This window comes from Bos taurus, chromosome 20 (assembly GCF_002263795.3).
Source record: "Bos taurus isolate L1 Dominette 01449 registration number 42190680 breed Hereford chromosome 20, ARS-UCD2.0, whole genome shotgun sequence".
NCBI lineage: Eukaryota > Metazoa > Chordata > Mammalia > Artiodactyla > Bovidae > Bos > Bos taurus.
The window spans coordinates 45,245,282-45,253,791 of record NC_037347.1 but is presented as its reverse complement, the minus strand read 5'-3'; the positions used below and the strand labels follow the sequence as shown (position 1 = coordinate 45,253,791).

Here is an 8,510-nt window from a genome sequence, read left to right as displayed (position 1 = left end):
TTCCTTCCCTCAATACCTGGTTTCTTGGATTCATTGGCCTGTCAGTGGTGAGCAGAGTGATTTTGCACTCCTTAACAGCTGTGATAAAGGTTCTTTAGTTGAACAAACTCTACTTAGGCTTCTGTGAACTCTCTTCTCAAAATGGTCCTGACTTTTGGACTTCCAGGATCATCTATGCATTGCCCAATTTTAGCAAAACTCTTGCTAATCCAATTCAGCCAGATCGTTGATAGTTAACCTGGTTCCATGTACTCCGCCTTCCCCAGGTAATGTCTGATTATTCTGACCTGCTTTCATCAAGAAGTCCATTAACTAGGTTTATTCAGAATCCCTCCTCACCTCTGATGATTCCTCTAGTCATTTTCCATCCTATTCCTTGGCTATAAATTTCCATTTTTCCTTATTGTAGATGGAATTGAGCCCAATCTCCTCAATAATTAATCTTTCTTGGTGAGAATAGTGCAAATTTCCTATACCATTTGCAAAATAAGAAAAAAAGTATTAGTTTCATATATGGATTATATATTTTCTTCACATGCTTTTTAATTAAAACTTTATTTACAGTGTATCTTCATGAACAGATTTTTTTAAGTTTTTATATTGATAAGAATTACAATATTTTCTACTACAGTTATGTTTTATTGCTTTTCTAAAGGAAAACTTCATCTTGAGTCATCAAATATTCTGCTGTAATACTTTCTAAAATATACATGGTTTATTTTCCATGGTATATTAGAACAAAGTGAATTTTGAGGTCATTTTGTCTAAGTTCATTACATGGGGATATAGTAATGAATGCAGAAAATGCTACTAAAATACAATGCAAAGTAAATATTAAGCTGCAATCACAAGTGTACAGTTCTTCCTTTAGATTCATTGAATACAGGTTATTTATTAGGGCTGTATGCCAAAGAGCATAGAGACACAAAAGAATGTGAAATATAACAATTTGTTTTCATTTTTTTTAGGCATGTGAGAAATTTATATTTCCTGCCACATCAATAAAGAAGGATTTCACAGTCATCAAGTGTTTGTAGCACTCCAATGTTAATTCCTGAGCCTTGAGGGCACTCAGGAAGGAGAAGAATGCCTGCGATCTGGCACCCATTGGGCTGCACCCATTCGCTATGGTGGGCCCCAAGGAAGGCCTCACCATAGGGAATGGCTGCAGTCTGATGGCTGTCAGATCACAGACAAGGAAGTGCACTTGAATCTGCCTGCAATGCTGGAGACCTGGGTTCAATTCCTAGGTCAGGAATATGCCCTGGAGAAGGAAATGGCAACCTACTGCAGTATTCTTGCCTGAAAAATCCCATGGAGAGAGGAGCCTGACAGGCTACACTCATGGAGTTGCAAGAGTAGGACACGACTTAGTGACTAAATCACCACCAAGGAGGTCCAGGATGTGAAAAACATAGGAAACTGGCCCCAGAGAGGTGAGGTACACATCAAAGGAACAATTTCAGTGAACTCAGACTCTTGCATCATCCCACATATAGAAAAGTGCTAAATTCCATAACTTGGGATAACTGGTTTTCTTTAATTAACTATATATATATATATTTTATGTTTAGACTACCTGTAGAATTTCTATATAACCTGGCCCCTCCCACCACCCCTTCAGAGCAGTTCTCTCAGTGCTACTTGAGATGCTGCCCCCTGGGCTTAAGTCCTAAAAATTTCTGCCAAATAACACAACCCTCAACTTTTAGGTTGTGAATACTTTTTAAATCGACACATATATATTTGTCAGGTCTAAAGGATAGAACATGTTTAACAGTTTGTTACCTTGACTTATAATTCTAAAAACTTGTATATATGGTATGTGAGCTTGCATTTGTTTATTCAGACCTCATAATTGTTCAGAGCAAGTCTGTTTCTCTGTAGAACAAGTGATAACAACAAAAACAACTAGTGTGTGTGTGTGTGTGTGTGTATAGATATTTGTTTTTATAGTATGATTAAACAGTGACAGATTTACATTAAAAACATCCAAGAGAAAGTGAAAAATATAAATCAACAATTAACAGATAAATATTAAGTACAGTCACATATAATTAAAGTGATTTACAAAATAAATTATTTCTAACTAGAGGCTACATTCTATCAGCTACTTGCCCTTAACAATAAAATATTTAGAATTATTGTCATTACACAATAGTAATGTGTAATGTCATTATACATTATGACATTCTATCTTTATAAAGAATTATGTGTTTGGAAAGCAATCTAGAGTTCAGAAGACTTTCTAAACCTCAAATTGAAGGCAATAGGAAATAAAACTGTCATAATTGCCATTTAATATTATACTTGGAAGTATTTCAACACTAAAAAATTCATATATGATCACTAAAGAATGGAATGAATGGGTGTATTTATTTTGTGGAAAGAATGTTCTAAATAGCTCTGTTTCATAATTTGTTGTTGTTTCTGAGTAGCTATGTTGTGCCCAACACATTGTGACCCCATGGACTTTAGCTGGTCAGGCTCCTCAGGTAAGTCCAATCCCCTTACCTGGGATTTCCCAGGTAAGAACACTGGTGTGGATTGCTATTTTTTTCTTCAAGGGATTTTCCCATCTAGCGATGGAACCTGCATCTTCTGCATTAGCAGGCAGTCTCTTTGCCACAGAGCAACCAGTGAATTTCATACTTATTTTTAACAAATAAACTCAACTTTGTAATGTAATATTTTAATAATGCAGAGGGAATAATTTTGTTTTTAAAATTCAGATAATATTATAAAATGCAATGAAGTATTAACATAATAAATGTTTCAGAAACCTTAAAAAAATTTCCCATATTTTAACATGTGTGTATAATATCAGTTTGTGTATGTGTGTGTGTATTTGTGTGTGTGTATGTGTGTGTGTGTGTGTAATTAATCCTTAGCACAAAGGTATATGATAATGAATAATAAAGTGAGTACATTATTCTTAAGGGATATTAAGAATATTGCTATTATTTTATTATCAGTACTTTTTCCAGTTTTAGTGTCAATCTGATTGGACCACTGCTAACTTGGCCAAAATAACCAGTACAATAAAATATTCTGTTATTCTCCCAATAAGTGTTATGTGCTTTTTTGGTCTTTGACAGAATCAAGTATTGCCGTATTTCTCCATGGTTTCCTAAATCTAGAATACTTGACAACTTTCCAAAATCATCCCAGCATCTTTATATGGGATCTTATCTTTGTGTCCACTGCATAGTAATGGAAGATCTATATCTACTACATTGCAGAGACAAGGGTTATTATTAATTTCAAGTGATTTTTCAGCTATAATTGTTCCAAGTTGTCTATACTAAATAAAATAAATGCAGATATGTAAGAAAATAAGTAATATTATTATATGTGATTTTTCTTCCTGACAGATATGACCTAAATTAAATATGCACTCAAATAAACAATGGAGAAGAAAATGGAAACCCACTCCAGTATTCTGCCTGGAGAATCTCCATGGACAGAGGTGTCTGGTGGGCTACAGTCCATGGGGTTGCAAAGAGTCAGACACAACTGAGTGACTAAACACAAATAAACAAAAAAATAAGTCATAAATACTGGTATCAGAGGAGTAATTTTCAGTTTAATTAATAAACTTTGCAAAATCATTTAGTCATTCATTCTTTAAATGCCACATTCCTGAAAATGTGCAAAGAAATTTGTTCGCCCTATTAAATACAAGTCAAATAAATTAAAATTACTTTTTGATTTCTTGAGGTTTATTATTTACATGTCTTAAGCTAGGCTAGATTTGGACTGGGTTATTGAAGCATTATTATATAGCAGTCAAATTAGTGCTCAACACCTTTCATTCCACTCTGAATTTTTATATAGGAAAAAAGCAAAATAAGACTATGGTAGGTCATGACTTCATGATGTATACTTTCTTATTTTCTTTGAGACAAATATTTAGATTTATTCATCTTTAAACAAATAAAGCATATATAAGTTAACTGGAAGACACATTTTAAATGAAACCAGAAAACATAATCTACAAAAAGCTAAAATGCAGGGAGATTTCTCTGAAAAAGTAAGGTGATGAAAATAAAGAGGTCATGGGAGATAGTTCCACAGAATGGTAAGAGCAAAACAAACAATTAAGTCATCAGAACTAAAAAGGCCAGCATCACACAATGACTGGGTGATTCCTGGGCTGCCAAAAAGTCTGTGCTACCCTTTCTAATGTCATTAGGGAAAATATCCCTTATAGCTGGTAAAATTATTGTTTATGATATATTTGGAAAATAAGATACATATATATCTTAAGCATATATATATATCTTAAGCATATAAGATATATATCTTATATAAGATATGATATATATATATACATGTGTATATATATGAGTATGTATATAAGATATATATATATATGTATATATACATATATCCTCTTTCCAAAAACATAATAAGCATTTTAGATTCATAAAACAATTACTGGTTATAAACAGTCCAACTAATGAGAGACTTTAAAGTATCTAGGTAATGACTTTAATTTACAATTCTTGAGAGTGAGTGAGTGAGTGAAAGTTGTACAATCATGTTTAACTCTTTGCAACCCCATGGACTATACAGTCCATGGAATTCTCTAGGCCAGAATACTGGAATGGGTAGCCTTTCCCTTCTCCAGGGGATCTTCCCAACCCAGGGATCTAACCCAGGTCTCGAGAGCTGCAGGCGGATTCTTTACCAGCTGAGCCACAAGGAAAGCCCATTCTAAAACAACACTTCAAATTATTTTGAACATATTTTCAGTCACAAAAAATTTGGCTGTAAAGTCATTTTCAAAACCTTCTCCGAAACAAAGCAGCAGCCCAAACACTTTTGGCTCTGGCATAGTATTTTATTACTGTATTAGCATTTCAATTACAAAATAACAGGGCTTCACCATCTAGGGGATTAACTGCATACACAGTGATTTATTTAAGAGTACTTCCAGTTTTACAGTAAGAAGTTACATTAAAAATCTGTCTTTCAGAAGACAATACAAATTTCTCAATTGTTTTGGGAAATCTTCACTTCCTCCCAGAAGCCATTGTCTATATACTGTGAAAATGAATGGGAATTTAAGAAAGATGTGTTATTATCTCATGAACAAGTAATAATTGAAGTTAAAAAGTACATAGAATTTAAAAGACAGTAAAAACCATCATACAAAACTCATTAAACTCTACCACATATATTTTTAAAGCTCAAGTGGCTGAATGCTATTCATTCAAATCTGACAATTTATAGAAAGGCTGTATTATTAAATTCTGGTTATGTCCATTTTTCATTATTAATGAAATGATATAAAAAGAATAAAATTATTTTTATAGAAGAAATATCATTTAAATGACAATTATGTTACAAACAAATCTACATTAGTAATAAAATAATTTATAACTCAATAATTTATCCCCTAGAGTTTTAAAATGTGGTTTAAAAAACCCTCAACCACTTTTTAGAAGGCTTTTTTGAATGAGCATTATATGGTAGCAGAGATGGAAATTATTTACAAAGCCACAGTTAATTGTTTTTACATCTCCACTCTGTAGAAAGATAGATGGAAAGAAAAGTGGAAAGAAACCATGGATCCTGGATATTTTTAAAACTTCTTCAAGTTTTCTTTTTGATCTCTTTTAATTTTTTTCTAATTGAGGGAAAATTGCTTTACAATATTGTGTTGTTTTCTGCCTTACAACAACATGAATCAGCTACAGGTATACGTTCCCTCCCTCTTGGACATACTTTTCACCTCCCACCACATCCCACTCATCTAGGTTGTTATAAAGCCTTGGTTTAATTTCCCTGAGTCATACAGCAAATTCCCACTGGATTTATATTTGCATATAGTAGTATATATGTTTCCATGCTACTTTCTCCATTTATTTCCAGATGTTATGGACTGAAATGTGCCCTCTCCCCATCAAATTCACATGTTGAAGCCCTGACAACCAATGTGTCTATATTTAACTATAAGGTCTTTAATGAGGGAATTACCATTGAATCTTAGCTCAGATGATAGAGAATCTGCAGAAGACCTGGGTTCAATCCCTGGGTTGGGAAGATCCCCTGAAAAGGGAATGGCAACCCACTCCTGTATTCTTGCCTAGAGAATTCCATGGACAGACCATGGAGCTGCAAAGAGTCTGACATGACTGAGTGAAAAAGTTGACTTAAAACTCAACATTCAAAAAACTAAGATCATGGCATCTGGTCCCATCATTTCATGGCAAATAGATGGGGAAACAATGGAAACAGTGACCAACTTTATTTTCTTGGGCTCCAAAATCACTGCAGATGGTAACTGCAACCGTGAAATTAAAAGACACTTGCTCCTTGGAAGAAAAACTATGACCAACCTAGACAGTATATTAAAAGGCAGAGACATAACTTTTACAACAAAGGCCTGTCTAGTCAAAGCTATGTTTTGTTTTTGTTTTTTTCCAGTAACCATGTATAGATATGAGAGTTGGATAATAAAGAAGACTGAGTGCCAAAGAAGTAATATTTTTGAACTGTGGTGCTGGAGAAAGCTCTTGAGTCCCTTGGACTGCAAAGAGATCAAACCAGTCAATCCTAAATAAAATAAATACTGAATACCCATTGGAAGGACTGATACTGAAGCTGAAGCTCCAATACTTTGACCACCTGATGCAAAGAGCTGACTCATTAGAAAAGACCCTGAATCTGGGAAAAATTGAAGGCAGGAGGAGAAAGGGATGACAAAGGCTGAGATGATTAGATGGCATCACTGATTCAATGGACACGAATTTGAGCAAGTTCCAGAAGACAGTGAAAGACAGGGAAGCCTGATATGTTGCAGTGTATATTCACAAAAGTTGGAACAGGTACAAAGTTTATTTTAGAGACATAGCAGACAACCAGTGGGACAGCACATAGAAAAAGTTTGTTTAGTTTAGATAGAAACAAGGCAGTGTGCACGCCCAGAGAGAAAACGTGTGGGCATCCTCCCTAGTGAGGAGGAGTACAGTAAAGAGGCTCCTTCTTTATTTATATAAAGCAGTTCTTCAGGGTCTTTGTCTTCCTTCAGGACAGTTATCTGGTTCCTTTTTGCACATCTGACCTACCCTGGAACCCTCCCCTGGGGTTCCATGCACCCCTCAGCCAAGATAGATCCGGAAGTGAAGGCTTCTGGGAGAAGCAAGACTCATTATGGCCTGGAATTATCCTCTGACTTTTGACTCAAGGAGGCTTTCTGGCCATGTGTAGTATCTCCCTTATCTTTCAGAAAGGTCTTTACCTCTCTATGCTTTTATCATGATTATTCCCATGAGGTGTTAACAAGAGACAAAGATTGGTTATCTACCCTGTTTCTGTTGTTATCCATTTCTGAGAACAAATGGGGGGGGCTGTTTGTAAATTCCTCACCTGAAGCCCACCTATCTCTTATTTCAGGAAATGGAAAGAGAAGGCTGGCTGGTTGTGAATTTCCAACTTGGATTTCCTCTATCTCCTACTTCATCACTTCAACACCTTGATCTTGGAATGCCACTCTCCAGAATAATGAGAAAATAAATGTCGTTTAAATCTAACAGACTGCAGCATTTTGTTATGGAAGTCTTAGCAAACTAATAGAATGTTGCTCAGTCACTCAGTCATGTCCCACTCTTTTCAACACCATGGACTGTAGCACACCAGACTTCACTGTCCTTCATCATCTCCCAGAGTTTGTTCAAATTCATGTCTATTAAGTCAATGATGCCATCCAACCACCTCATCGTCTGTTGCTCCCTTCTCTTCTTGCCGTCAACCTTTCCCAGGATCTGGGTCTTTTCCAATGAAAAGGAAAGGTGTCCAAAGTATTGGAGCTTCAGCTTCAATATCAGTCCTTCCAATGGATATTCACGATTCATTTCATTTAGGATTGACTAGTTTTACCTCTTTGCAATCCAACAGACTCTCGAGTCTTCTCCAACACCGCAGATCAAAAGCATAATTTCTTTGGTATTCATCCTTCTTTGTAGTCCTAGAATAGGTTTTCCTAAAATTCAGTCCCCATCAACTAGTCTATTGAGGATATGTTAAATAGGCTTACAGAAAGCTTAATTATACACATTTTAGATTTCTGATAAGCGAGCTTTGTTTTAAATTACTTGTTTAAAAGGGAGAATCCTCCTATAAGAATAAAACATTTGTGGCACTTTTTATCAAGTGAAGGTGTAACCAAGAAGGGGTAATTTTGAATTTATACTGAATCTGCTTCTGTGATTTTAACCCTTATCTTGCTGCTTTTGTTATTATAAGCATACATAAGGGTCTACATCAGGGGGAATACCTGACCCCTCCCACCTGTGAAGGACTGTGACATTCTTGAATTCTTTGTGTGGCAAATGTTTACTGGGACATGGCCCAGAAATTCACATTTAGGGAGGCTGGAATCACTGATAGATGTGACATCTTTATTGATATGATGAGATGGCTGGATGGCATCATTAATGCAATTGACATGAACTTGGGCAAACTTCAGGAAATGGTGAGGGACAGAGAGGCCTGGCATGCTG

At 35.4% G+C, this 8,510-nt stretch overlaps 1 long non-coding RNA gene across 1 annotated transcript; it reads left to right on the top strand.

The window, feature by feature from the left end:
- The first annotated feature begins 6,322 nt into the window (after positions 1-6,322).
- On the top strand, positions 6,323-7,541 carry LOC132343190 (uncharacterized). Its single transcript, XR_009491897.1, has 2 exons — positions 6,323-6,836; positions 7,405-7,541. It is a non-coding gene; the product is annotated as an uncharacterized lncRNA (long non-coding RNA).
- Positions 7,542-8,510: the final 969 nt, after the last annotated feature.